Consider the following 15,611-nt stretch of genomic DNA (forward strand, 5'->3'; position numbering starts at 1 on the left):
CACCATATTTTCTCTCTAATAAAGAATTGGTTCTACTGTTGTTGTTGTTTTTTTTTCTAATTCTCCCACAAGGTTCTTTATTTAATCCTTGAAAGATTTCTTCTTTTTTAAAATTTAAAAAAATCTTTATTGTTGAGAGTATTAGAGATGACCCCCCTCTCCCCCGTCTCCCCCATTGCTCCCCTCCACCCGGTTCCCACTTCGCCCCAGGCCTTCATCACTCTATTGTCTGTGTCCATAGGTAATGCATATGTGTATGATCTTTGGTTAATATCTTCCTGACCCCACCCTCTTTCCCTCTGAGATTTGTCAGTCTGTTCCATGTTTCCATGCCTCTGATTCTATTTTATTCATCAGTTTATTTTGTTCATTAGATTTCTTATTTGTTTATTTTGAATTTTTTTAGATTGATTGTTGATATGTATCTGTAGCCATTTTACTGTTCATATTTCTTCTTCTTCCTCCTCCTCTTGAATACCCTTCAACATTTCATGTAATTCTGGTTTGGTGGTAATGAATTAACTTTTTTCTTCTTAACCTTATTCTCTAATATACTCCTCCTAATCCTGGGTCTTCCTTTTTTTAAATTTTTTTCTTCAGTGGAAAATCATTCTACATTATAGACTTCAGAGTCATCTTTGTCTCTTTTATCTTATTTATTGCTACCATTTAGTTAACTGATTTGAAAATTTTATTGAAATTATGTGAAAAATATTTCTTCACAGTTTATTTCTCTTTGCCTCACTCAAAGCTGTCATGCTGTCATGGAATATTACAATAACATCTTAGATGATTTATTTTCCTACAAATGTTTCCAATTTAGTTTTTGATATTGCTTCCAGGATTGTTTTTCTAAAGTACTCAAAATGCCTAAAAGAAAAACAATTTTATCATGACATTTTCTTGCTTTAAAAAACTTCAGTGGATTTCTAGCAGATCCCTGATAAAGAGCAGTCCTCACTGTTGTGCAGTATCTATCCCCTTTCCAGCATCAACTCTCTTCATTTTTCTTTAAGCATCCTTCTAAGAATACACAGTGCTCATCCCAATATTTTATGTTTGCTCCTGCTATTTATTAGGGATATTATGATGGATTTTCTAACAATTCTTTCACCCATTAGATAGTAATCATGGATTTGGAGGGAAAATGGCCCAAACCCCACATCCAATGGTGGCCCTGGTTATTTTACTCAATTGTGACAATCCTTCTTTACTTGCCATTGTGACTGAGTCATATAAGTCAGGCTTAAAAAAGTTGGTCTGTGCCATATCCAAGGCCAAAGCAACTAATTTAAAAGGGACCCACTCTTCTGAGAACTTTCTCCATTCCTCTGGGTATTATAGTATAAGGGTACCTGCCTGACTCATGACCTCCAATTATGTGAATCAATGTGCCTTGTCATGCATGAGTGAAGTCATTCTGAGTGAAGCTTCCTATTCTTAGTTGTTCCAAGCATCCTGATACACTGTTCTCTATGATTAGGATACCCTCTCCCTGCCGGTCTTTACTTGGAAAATATCCACTCTTCTTTGTAAGCCAACCTACAACCTTGATGAAGCTTTTTTTATCCCATGATTATGTAAGCTTTTATTCTCCCATTGCTCTTTGCTTTTACTGCCAGATGTTGTTCATTCATTCGACATATGTATTTATTGAGTATTTTGTATGTACCAGATTCTTTATTATCTACTGGTAATATAGAAATAAGCAAGACCAAAGTCTCAGCTCTCATAGAGCTTATTTTTTATGGGGAAAGAGAAACTCATCATAAAATAAGGTGAGAATTGGAAGGATAAATGTACTATTGAGATAAATAAACCTTAAAAAATGGGACAGGGAGTTCTAAGAAGAGGCTGCAATGTACAATATGGTGGTCAGGGAATGTCTCACTAAAAAGGTAGGAGCTGAGCAAAGTTTTAAAAGAGGCAAGAAAGTAGGGGAATAGCTGAGGTGATGGAGTAAAGCTGGAGAGTACATATCATGTTCAATGTTAATGTATCATTGAAGAGCAAGTATACCAGTGTCATGGGTCAGGAGGGAGAGATGATGAAAATGGAAGGAGAAAGGGTCAAATTAAAAACTGAGGTCAGATCCTACAAGATCTTATAAGCCAATGAATAAAGAATTTGAGGAGAACTTATAGGATCTGACTTCTTTTCTTAAAAACTCATTCTGCTTACTGGATTTAGAATCAACTTTAGGGAAACTGATCATATTATGTAATTATTATTATTTTTTATTTATTTCTGGCATCTCTTCCTCCTGTGATTGAAAAAGCTACAACTTGTGTTTTGCAAATGTTTGAGAGACTTAATGGACCATCATATATATTTTTAAAATATATTTTATTGATTTTTACAGAGAGGAAGGGAGAGGGATAGAAAGTCAGAAACATCAATGAGAAACATTGATCAGCTGCCTTCTGCACACCCCCACTGGGGATGTGCCCTCAACCAAGGTACATGCCCTTGACTGGAATTGAACCTGGGACCTTTCAGTATGCAGGCAGATGCTCTAGCCACTGAGCCAAATCGGTTTAGGTATCATATATTTTTTGAGTTAGTTCCATTTCCTTCATCAAGCATAAGGATGACACGCAAATTTGTGAAGCGTTCCATATTTAAAAAAAGAAGAAAAAAGCCATAAAAGAAATGTATGTATCAAACAAACCTGAAAAGGTGACATAAAGCTTAATTTCATTTAGAAGAGCAACACTAAATTGAAAAAGGCAGTAGAGTGTAGAAAGGGAAAAAGAGAAAAAAATTAAACAAACTTACACATAGGTAAATAAATATAGGGTACAGTTTTAAAATAAAACATAATTTGTGCCTAGATTTCTAAACAAATTAAGATCCCAGGGAGTGCAAAATTCTAGCTCAATCCAGTGTATTAATTAAACATCTAAATTGACACCAGCTATGCTATAATGCTGTATGTCTCCATTAAAATTAAGATTTTGCTGAAACATTGGCAAGGTAGTCATTTCCCAAATAGCACAGACAAGTTATCAGATAAGCGTCATGAGTTAAATAAAATCGTCCCCATAAACCCATCCCATGAATCTGAATCAAGCTGTATGTCTGAGACATGTGTTACTTCAAAATACAAATTCACAACTTTATTGACTTGTCAGACAACTCAGGTTTCACTGAACGCATTCGTTTGCAGCATCATTTGTCTGGCATTTGAAAAGCTGTGTTCACGAGTTTAGCTAGAAAATATTTATAAGCCCCGTGATGCCGGGCGTTGGCAAATGTTCTCTGGGACATTTGCTTTTTTTTCATGCTTTAGTTGGGATATTTCATTTGTGTTGAAGGGAACACACCTCATAACGGTTCCCCTCCCACACAATCTCTCTGGCTCTTTGGAATTGGATGACCTTCCTGGGAACTCTTTACTGTGGCCTCTCTGGGTGCCAAAAGCCCCAGAAAGCTTGCTGGGTTGTTCTCATTCAAACACTGTGCTTGCTGGGCTCTCATTCAGGCACTTTTAGACGCACTTCCTTCTTGCTCAGTGAAACTGCTAATTGGCACAGGAAATGCCCATGCTTTGTCCGTTTTCTATAGAAGTTCAAAATGCTTCTACCCAACTGTGCTGACAGAATTGTATTTTCAATAGCATGAGTGCCCCAGATATTTCAGCATAAAACAGCTTCATGCCACAGAATAAATGGTTCCAAGTAAGAATCCTCTGAAATTGGGTGCTAAAAAAAAATGGCATTTGAAATATAGTTATTTAAATTTGATCAATGCTGCGCATAGTGCCTTTCTGTTCATATGCTCTTAACTTTAATTGGTCCATTTACACGATTATATGTTTAATCTGTTTGCTACTTAGTTATACATAAGAGGAAATGTTGTGGTTGGTTTCCAAGGAATATTTTTCCATCAGCTCAAGAAAACATGTGATGTTTGCCAAAATGAGAAAATTGTCCTCATATTTGTCACTGGCAAAAAGCCCAACTCTTTGAAGGACACACACACACACACACACACACACACACACACACACCTCTCTAATTTGGATTTTTAGGTCTTGCCTGCTTTTAATGGGCGTGTGTATAGTGACAGGCAAAGAGCGCTTAGGCTGGGTATATAAATTATTGAGACCTTTCAAAGCCACTCTCAACATTTTGAAAGTTTATGTCAAATTGCCAAAAGCTACCTAGAAATCTTTGCACGGGTATATGCATATGAGTCTTCTTTGAATTTAAGTGGATGCTTACATGTTTTGTGAGTCTTTAAAGGATAATGTTCTCATTAGTTTTGATATTTCATGCTTTAGTTGGGATATTTCATATAAAATATATTGATGTGAACAAAATCCATTAAAAAATACTAATAGAATAAGAGATTGTCTATATTTCTATTTGTGTTTTTTAATTGCGTATTGTTTTGGAGTATTCACTGAGAACAAGATAGCAATTAATGACATCACTGTCCTTGTGTTTAAAAGATCATGACAGGGTAACTGACCAGGTTTCTGGTTGTATCCAGAAAATCTGGTCATCACCAGTCTTTACTGTACTTCATGGATAAGAAGTTCATTCATGCTGCTGTGTTTCCAGTGTTAGGGAGTATCTGAATAATTGAAATTCTTTGTGCCCATACTATGCCTGGACCTATGATGGCTGAATGGATAAAACAAACAAACAAACAAACAAACCACACAATATGAAATTAAAAAAAAGAGGTCTATTGGAGACTTTTGTTTGGATTCTCTTTAAAATGTGGTTTCTAATTCTTGCCAACTTGTTTTTTTGGAATTAACTTTCAAAGTAGTTTCAAAGGGTGATATTTTATGCCTCCCCAAATTAAAATCCATTAGTTGGTGACAAAACTAAAAACAATTTTCAAGATCACAGGAAGTCAAAGGGTTCTTGCTTGAAAAGAAACAAGGTGACAGATAAAACAGAATTGACAGTTCTATTCATAGAGCTGTCATGAATAGGGGATTTAATGTGTGGCAAAGCTGTTTTTTCAAGGCAATGCAGAAAGATCAATTATTTAATAGGCAGTGTTGAGACAGCAGCTAGCCAATTAGATGAAGATCAAGCTGTATTTCTACCTTAGCACCCTAACAAATTTTGGTAAGATAATGATTTATAATAATAATGATAATAATAATAATAATAATAATAATAACCCTATATAATAAAAGCCTAACATGCAAAGCAACTGAAGGGCCAAAAGACGGGTGGAATGATCAGTCACTATAATGCACACTGACCACCAGGGGGCAGATGCTCACTACAGGAGCTGCCCCCAGTCTGTAGGCCCCAGGTCAGCCAAAGTGGGTGCCAGTGTCCTTCTCCCCACCACCTCAGAGGGAGGTGACTGATGGTGGCAGGAGGCAGGGCCAGTGAGCAGGCAGCGCCAGGCTAGACAAGGCAGGCGCCAGCAGGGGCCCCAGATCCATCATCCCATAGATCGGCTCTGTGTTGCCAGCCAAGCCTAGGGACCTCCAATAATAATATAAAATGAACCCTAATACATTGGATACAATTTTTTATTGATTTCAGAGAGTAAGGGAGAGGGAGAGAGAGATAGAAACATCAATGATAGAATCATTGACTGGCTACCTCCTGAATACCCCCCACTGGGGACTGAGCCCGCAACCTGGGCATGTGCTCTTGACCGGAATCAAACTTGAGACCCCTCAGTTTGCAGGCCGCTGCTCTATCCACTGAGCAAAGTTGACTAGGGCCAGAAAGGGATTCTTTATATCTATTTTGTATGTGCAAATCAGGAGTTTGCAATTTCTCAGTTGTTTTTATAAATATCCTAAAACATCTTTCCAAACAAAAGTTAAATAATGTCTGAATTTTATTTTTTCCAATTCTCATCTGAGGATATGTATGTTTATTGATTATTTAGAGAGAGGAAACGAGAAAGAGAGAGAAACATTGATGTGAAAGAGAAACATTGACTGTTGCCTCCCAACTGGGGATTGGACCCACAACCTGGGCATGTGCCCTGATGAGGAATAGAATCTGCAGCCCTTTGGTGCATGGGAGGTCATTCAACCAACAGAGCCACCCAGGCTGCAGGGCATTTGTCAGAAATTTTAACCAACATTTTTCTTCTCATGTGTTCTGACCTTTTTATTTTGAGTCTTTAAATATATATATATATATATATATATATATATATATATATATATATATATGTTAAAAGTCTTTAAAATGTCATTATGCCCAACAGCATTACACTGGGAAGACCACCTTGTTACTAAGAAACTCTTTAGAAAGTCCCAAGTTTGCATGTATTTAAAATACTCCATTAATAAGAAAAACCTGAAGAGTTTCAAAATATGAAAGTAATAACAATTTTAGGTGGTGTGGAGGTGGACATTTAGATTAAAAAATAAATTGGGCAAGGTACTCTGTGTTCTTACATATTCTTTTAAAAAATTCTTGCAGCTGCTCTGAAAAACTAAAAGAATAAAAAACTGGTAGAAAATAGGTACAAAACACATATCTGACAGAGGAGTTGTATCTAAAATATACAAAGAACTCTTAAAATTCATCAATAAGATAACAACCCAATTCAAAGGACAAAAGAAAGAAGATTTACAGATGGCAAATAAGCATATGAAAAGATGCTCAACATCATTTGTCATTAGGAAAAGTGCAAATTAAAGCAATAATGATATACTATTACCAGCCTATTAGAATGGCCAAAATCCAAAAAGCTGACAATAACAATTGCTGCAAGGATGTGGAACATCAAGACCTCTTACTCAGAGCTGCTGGGAATGCAAAATGGAACATCCACTTTCGAAGACAGATTAGCAGTTTCTTATAAATCTTGGCACAGTCTTACCATAGAGTCCAGGTATAGTGCTCCTTGGTATTTACCAAACTGATTTGAAAACTTAAAGTGTTTTATAGCAGTTTGATTCATAATCACCCCAAACCGGAAACAATCAATATGTTCTTAATAGGTGCATGGATAAATAAACTGACACATCCATACAATGGAATTATTAGTTATTGATAAAAAGAAATGAGTTATAAAGCCATGAGAGACATAGATGAACCTTAAATACATATTGCTAAGTGAAAGAAGCTAGCCTAAACAAGCTATATACTGTAGGATTTAAATTATATGAAATTCTAGAAAAGATACAACTCTAAAGATAATTACAAATCTGTGTTTTCCAGAGGTTCAGGGGATGTGGGGGAGAGAGGCATGTTGAATACACAAAGCACAAGGGATTTGATTTTAGGACAACGAAACCATTCTGTATACAATGGTGGATATACAACACTATGCATTTGGCAAGACCAATACATCGAGAAGCTTAAAACGTGTGTCCTCACATATAGTTTTTTGTTGTTGTTTTGTTCTAAAATCAGCCAGTTTGTTAAATTTTATCGTTTCCTTAACATTAAGAGAAAAGAAAAATAAGGTTTGTTTATGATTATAAACTCTGAATTACTAAATATGTTTTGTTTTGGCCAGGTATACATGACACTTCCACTTACACTTTTGCACACTGGGTAACTGATGATTTAAGAAATTTCCACAAAATTCTTGCTTATTTCAAACCTTGTTTCTCCTTCATCACCCACAGACTTCTGGTGCCAGATCCATAAGCCCTGCATCATGATACAGCCTCTGGCAAAGCACCTTTGGGTCATGGTGTTCTAGTGAACTGACATAGTGGGCAATGGGGGTGTTGCTGGAAGCTATTCCCACACCGGAATACCTTCTAATACCTTAATGATAAACGGAAGTGGCTATGAATTTAAAAAAAACAACGTATGACTATGTGAACATATTGCCAGACTCCCTCCTACGGCCTACCAAGAAGCTCTCTAAGTGAGGGGCCCAGAGTTTTGGCTTCTTTAGCTTCACAGAAAATCAGCCTTTGGGAGCTAGGAGTCTTTAGAAATTATCTTTTATTTTTTCAGTTTCCAAGGTGAAATGGCAATTAAGATGATCAGCTAGAAGTGAGAATGGAGAATGAGGTGGGAAGTTTGTGAGAAAAGATAATGTATGAATAGTCAACTATGAGAATGAACAAGTGACTAGACTAGGGAGATAGAATTGTTTTCAGCACTTAGAGAAACACATATAAATACTGTATTTACAAATAAAATATTTTTAGGTATTTTTCTTAAAGAGAGAGTAAAGGGTATAGATAGGAGACAGGTAAAACAAGATCATTCAGGAGTTGAGTGAGGTGGAAGATAGGTAGGTATGGTTACATGGGGATTCATCACACTGCCCTGTATACTTTGGTATATGCAGGTGACCCTTGAATAATACTGGCATTAGGGCACTGACCCCCCACCACTCAATCAAAAATCTGAATGTAATTGTAACTCCCAATAAACAGTTGTCCCTTGGAATAGTCAGGGGATTGGTTCCAGCAAAATCTGTGGTTGCTCAAGCAAAATCTGTGGATGCTTTAGTCCCTTATATAAGATGGCATAGAACAATGCATACAGTCTGCCCTTAGAATTCACTGTTCCCAACTATGGAACCCATGTTTGGTTGAACCCATAGATGTGTAACCTGGGAATATGGGCTGACTGTATATTTATGGGAAAAGTACGTATGTATGTGAATTTGTGTCCTTCAAGGGTCAACTGTATTTCAAAATGTCCATAATAAAAAGGTGCAATAGGTAATTTCTATTCACAGCCTAAGTGCCCACCAGCAGATGAGTGGATTAAAAACTATGGTACATCTACATAATGGAATACTACTTTGTGGTAAAAAATAAGGAATTCTTACCATTTGTAACAGCATGGATGGAACTGGAGAGCATTATACTAAGTGAAATAAGCCAGTCAGAGAAAGATAAATATCACATGATCTCACTCATTTGTGGAATATAATGAACAACATAAACTGATGAACAAAAACAGATCCAGAGATCAGACTGTCAAACCTCAGAGGGAAGGTAGGGGAAGGGAGGAGTAAGGGGGAAGAGATCAACCAAAGGACTTGTATACATGCATATAAGCCTAATCAATGGACACAGACATCAGGGTGGTGAGGACATGAGTTGGTGGGGGGGGAGGTGTGGAGGGCTTATGGGGGGATAAGGAGGCGTATGTAATACCTTAATCAATAAAGAAGGAAATAAATAAATATATATGTTCAAATTACATTTTATTTCAGTTCTATACTTAATATTTGTGTGAAATTTGGGAATGCAGTGATATAAGTTTCCTGGGTTCTAGCTCTCATGTTATTTATCATTTAAAGGGAAAAGCAAATTAGCAATTCTCTGAATATAGTATGGAGATGGATTGAGGAGGGCTTTGGAAGCCATGAGGGTGAGTTAGCGTTTTATCCTGAAAGGAATATGGAACCAATGAAGTGTTTTAACCAGAGACAAATATCATCAGATGTCTCCATTCACTTTCTGTACAGCCATTTTAATCTGAGGAACTGATTGAGGAAGGTCTGAATCATGGTGTGTGATCACTTAGGAGGCTATTGTAATGAGCTAGGCTTACATTGGTGGGAGTTAATATAAAGGGTGAGCTGAGGAGGGGCATCAGCAAAAAAATTGTAAGAAATTCAATGTGGTCAAAAAGTCAAATACCAGATGTTGATTGGCAGCTAAGGGGCAGCTGAACTCTCAAGGAAGGTAAGGAAGGTTCCGCTGGACAGGATTTCCTGACCAAGAGGCCAGCACTGTGGCGGTGGTGACCTCTCCAGGAGCTACGGGCTCGGAGGGAAGGCTGCACCATCTTACCAGGAAAGGAGGATCTTCTCTGAGGCCTAGAAAACCCACAGCAGAGGAGTCCATTGAGCAGCAGTGATGCCCCAATTGGCGCAAACACATGGATTCAAGGGAGTTCTTCAATCACCCACGGAAAGGTCAGAGTTTGTGGGGATAGCGTGAGGTTTCTGGGTCCCGATGGTAGCCTCGAAGCTCCCGCGAGGCCCCGCCTCCATTGTAGCCGCGGCAGCCCATGCCAAACTGCGCCTAAAGAAGGCCTCAGCAAGAATCCTGCCTGGCGACACCCAATGCTGGGTTTGGCGTAATCTTCCCCAGAAGCAAGACCTTTTTTTTTTTATTATTATTTTTAATATATTTTATTGATTTTTTACAGAGAGGAATGGAGAGAGATAAAGAGCTAGAAATGTCAATGAGAGAGAAACATCGACCAGCCGCCTCCTGCACACCCCCTACCGGGTGCAACCAATGTACATGCCCCTAACCAGAATTGAACCTGGGACTCTTCAGTCTGCAGACTGACGCTCTACCACTGAGCCAAACCGGTTTCGGCGAAGCGGGACTTTTTTAAAATGCCAGGGGACACGGGACAGATTGTTAAGAATCGCGGCTGTCCCGCCAAGGGCGGAACATCTGGACACCTTGGCACCTGATCCCCTTCACCCCCTTGCTTCTGAATACTAGGGAAGGAGTGCCCAGTTGGGCATATTGCAGGTGGAAATTGCCTTCCTGGAAACAAGGGATTGGAGCCAGAAGAGATAGTCTGGGAGCCAGTGGGCACTCTGCCAGCTAGAGCCATAGAGAAAGAAGGCCAGAGCAACCAAAAACAATGGAAGGTCAAACCAGAAACACTGCTACCTAAGGGTTGAATTACAAACTGCCTTTTTTTTTTTTTTTTTACTTTTAATTAATCAAAAATAAATGGACACAAATAACTAAGATATAGCCTACTTAAAATTAAGTACTACCTTACAAAACTGAGGTGCAATGGAATGCTTGGAACTGCAAGACTGTCTGGTCTGAGAATCAGGCGTGCCAAATACAATAACAGAGGAAGTGAATGACCACTACTGGACATTTTTATGCTAATTTTACTATTCTTTATTTTATTTTCATTTTTTACATCTTTTATTTAATTTTCTTTTTTTATATCTTTTACTTAAGAAATGATTTTTTTTCTTTTTTCCTTACTTGATTTTACCTTTTCAATTATTACATTTTTCAGTCTTTATCATCACTATTACTACTGCTATTTTGCAATTTTTGTTTCTTTTTTTTCCTCTCCAGTACCATTTTATTTTTTCTTTATTTTACATTGGGAGTAACCTTCATTCTATTTTAATCTCTACTATAGCATCACTCAACCCTATCTTAACTCGACCTTTACACCATTACTCTCTTACTAAACTTTACCCTTTTAGTCTCCTGTTTATCCTATCCCTTTCCGGCTTTAGTTTTTCCTCTATTCTTTCTGTATACTCCCTGCTAAAGCTCTCACTATACATATAGACCTAAGTTCCAACCCCTGATCCAAGTGTATAAATACCACTCTCTGCACTATATTAACTAGTTAAAAACAAACAAACAAACAAACAAAAAAAACCTGTTCTCCTCTCTACCCTTTTCTCATTGTTTGTATGAATGTTGATTATTGTGAATTTTTATGCTTTTTAGTGAAATTGTTATGCTTATTTCTGTGTTGTTATTGTTGCTTTGTATTTTTTAAAAAATCCTCTGTTTTTGTTTGTTTTTTACTTCTGTATATCATAGCCTTACTTAATAATAGTGGATATTGTAGTTTGTATTAATCTATAAGTATTGTTACTGGCATTGGCTGGGTTTAGTGGTTGTTCTCTGGGAATTTCCTCCATATATATGTAGTTTGTTTCCCATTTCTCTTATAGTCTGCTTCTTCTCTCTCTCTCTCTCTCTCTCTCTCTCTCTCTCTCTCTCTCTCTCTCTCTTTTTCTCTCTCTCTCTCTCTTTTCTTTTCCCTGTTTTCCAACTTCATTTTCTCATTACTTTTTTTCTTCTTCTTTTTCTATCTCTTCATCCCTCTTTTTTTTTATTTACTAATTTTATTTATTTTTTTAATGTTTCTTTATTTTATTTTTACCTTTCTTCCTTCTCTCCTATCCCCTAATTTGCCTTTCTCTAGTGGTCACCTTTATTAGAGGTTATTAATATAGTAAATACATTCCTTTTAAGTGCCTCTTGTGTTGTACCTGGTAGTGTTGTATTTTGTACCTTTAAATAAACGCAGGAGAAGGAACACCACATAACCAGACATCCTGAAAAGAGAGACCATGAGGAGACAAAAAAGCCTGCCAATGAAAGAAAAGCAGGCATCACCATAAAAGGAAATAAAACGAATCAGAGGCAAGCAGCCTATCAGAGCAAGAATTCAGAATAATGATCATAGGATGGCTAAAAAGAATGAAAGAGAAATTTGAAAATAACCAAGAAGAAATGAGTAAGATCCATAAAGAATTGAAGAAGAACCATCAGGAATTGAAGAAGAACCAAGAGGAATTGAAGAAGAACCAAGAAGAAATGAAAAATGACATTGCTACCATGAAGAACTCAGTAGAAAGCATCAAGAGTAGGCTAGATGAAGCAGAGGACCACATCAGTGAGCTAGAAGACAAGATGGAAAAAAAATACCCAATTAGAGCAGCTTCTAGAAAAAAAGATTAAAAAGCAGGAGGAGAGTCTATGGGAGGTTTGGGACAATACAAAACAAAATAATATTCAAATAATAGGGGTTCCAGAAGGAAAGGAAACTGAGGTAGACATGGAAAAATATTTCAAGAAATAATGACAGAAAACTTTCCTGAGATAGAGAAGAAAAAACCCACACAAATCCAAGATGCTCGCAGAGTGCCAAGCAAAATGAATCCCAGAAGACAGACGCCAAGGCACATTATAATTAAATTGGCAAACAACAAAGACAAAGTAAGAATCTTAAAAGCAGCCAGAGAGAGACAGAAAGTTACATACAAAGGAACCCCCATCAGACTAGCAACTGATTTCTCAACAGAAACTTATCAGGCCAGATGGGAATGGGATGAAATATACAAAGTCATGCAAAGGAAGGGTCTGAATCCAAGAATACTGTACCTAGCAAGGCTTATCAATCAAAATTGAAGGGGAAATCAAGAGCTTCATAGACAAAAAAAAGACTGAAGGAATTTATCTCCACCAAACCAGCAATGCAAGAAATGCTAAAGGGTCTACTGTAAAAATAAAGAAATAGGAAGTGAAGAAGGAACATGGGTATAGAATAAAAATGGCTTCAAATGAGTACCTATCAATAATAACCTTAAATGTAAATGGATTAAATGCTCCAATCAAAAGACATAGGGTAACAGATTGGATAAGAAAACAAGACCCATACATCTGTTGTCTACAAGAAATCCACCTCAGAAAAAAAAATGCACACAGACTGAGGGTGAAGGGATAGAAAAAAGTTTTCCAGGCAAATGGAAATGAAAAAAAAGCTGGGTAGCAATACTTATATCTGACAAAATAGATCTCAGAGTGAAGGACATAACAAGAGATAATGAAGGCCACTTCATAATACTAAAGGGAGCAATCAAACAAGAAGAAATAACCCTGGTAAATATATATGCACCCAATACAGGAGCACCCAAATACATAAAAAAAAAAACACCTGCTGGAGGACATTAAGGGAGAGATTAATAACAATACAATCATAGTAGGAAATTTTGATACCCACTGTCACCCTTTGACAAATCATCTAAACAAAAAATCTGCAAATAAATATCAATCCTAAATGACTCACTAGACCAGATGGAATTAATTGACATCTTCAGAACATTCCACCCCAAAGCCACGGAATATCCATTCTTCTCAAGTGCACATGGGACATTCTCAAAGATAAACCACATTTTGGGACATAGGCAAAGTCTCTTCAAATTCAAGAAGATAGAAATCATATCAAGCATCTTCTCAGATCATAATGGCATAAAACTAAACATTAACTACAATAAAAATAATCCAAAGAAATCAAGCACATGGAGACTAAACAGCATGCTATTAAACAAGGACTGGGTTACCAGAGAAATCATGGAAGAAATTAAAAACATCCTGGAAACAAATGACAATGAAAACACAACAATCCAAAATCTATGGGACACAGCAAAAGCAGTTTTGAGAGGGAAGTTCATATCCTTACAAGCCTATTGCAAAAAACTAAAAAAATGGTAATAGATGATCTAGCTCTACAACTAAAGAGTTAGAAAAGAGCAACAAGAAAAGCCCAGTGTAAGAAGAATGAAGGAAATAACAAAAATCAGAGCACAGATAAATGGCATATAGACCAAAGAAACAATACATAAGATTGACAAAACCAAGAGCTGGTTCTTTGAAAGAATAAACAAGATAGATGAACCTCTAGCCAGGCTAACCAAGAAACAAAGAGAGAGGACCCAAATAAACAAAATCAGAAATGAAAGAGCTGAACTAACAACAGACTCCACCAAAATGCAACGGATTGTTACAAAATACTACGAACCACTCTATTCCAACAAACTGAACAATCTGGAGGAAATGGACATATTCCTAGAAAAATACAACCTTCCAAAACTCAATCAGGAAGAATCTAAAAATCTCTATAGACCAGTGACTTGGGAAGAAATTGAAATAGTCATCAAAAAGCTTCCAGCAAACAAAAGCCCAGGGCCAGATGGCTTCACAGGAGAGTTTTACCAAACATTCAAGGAAGAACTCAAACCAACCTCCTCAGACTATTCAAAAAAATCCAAGAGGAAGGAACATTTGCAAACTCCTTCGATGAAGCCAGCATCTCCCTAATACCAAAATCAGATAATGACAACTCAATGAAAGAGAATTACAGGCCAATATTCCTCATGAACATAGATGCCAAAATCCTCAACAAAATTCTAGCAAATTGACTCCAGAAGAACATCACAAAGATCATACACCATGACCAAGTAGGATTTATTCCAGGAATGCAAGGATGGTACAATATCCGCAAATCAATAAACGTGATACATCACATAAACAAATTGAAAGATAAAAATCATATAGTCATATCAATTGATGCAGAGAAAGCATTTGATAAAATCCAACACCCTTTCCTGCTAAAAACTCTCAACAAAGTGGGAGTACAAGGATCATACCTCAACATAATAAAATCTATATATGATAAACCCACAGCCAACATTATACTCAATGAGCAAAAACTAAAACCATTCCCTCTAAGAACAGGAACAAGACAGGGATGCCCACTCTCGCCACTCCTGTTTGACATAGTACTGGAAGTACTAGCCATTGCAATTAGACAAGAGGAGGAAATAAAAGGCATCCAAATTGGAAAAGAAGAAGTAAAGTTATCCTTATTTGCAGAGGACATGATATCGTACATAAAAAACCCAAAAGACTCCATTAAAAAATTAATTGACTTAATAAATGAATTTGGCAATATAGCAGGATACAAAATTAATGCCAAGAAATCCATGGCATTTCTATACACCAACAGTGAAACTACAGAAACAGAGACTAAAAAGCAATTACATTTACCATCGCACCAAAAAAATTAAGATACCTAGGAATAAATTTAACTAAGGAAGTAAAGGACCTATATGCAGAAAACTACACGACACTGAAAAAAGAGATAGAGGAAGATGTAAGGAGATGGAAGAACATACCATGTTCATGGATTCTTAGGATCAACATCATCAAAATGTCCATACTTCCTAAAGCAATCTATAGGTTCAATGCACTCCCCATTAAAATACCAATGACATATTTCACCGACCTAGAAAGAACTCTCCAAAAGTTCATTTGGAACAATAAAAGACCCCAAATAGCCACAGCAATCCTAAGAAAGAAGAGTAAAGTAGGAGGGATCTCAATACCA

Source organism: Pipistrellus kuhlii, unplaced genomic scaffold, assembly GCF_014108245.1.
Source record: "Pipistrellus kuhlii isolate mPipKuh1 unplaced genomic scaffold, mPipKuh1.p scaffold_m20_p_3, whole genome shotgun sequence".
NCBI classification, from domain to species: domain Eukaryota; kingdom Metazoa; phylum Chordata; class Mammalia; order Chiroptera; family Vespertilionidae; genus Pipistrellus; species Pipistrellus kuhlii.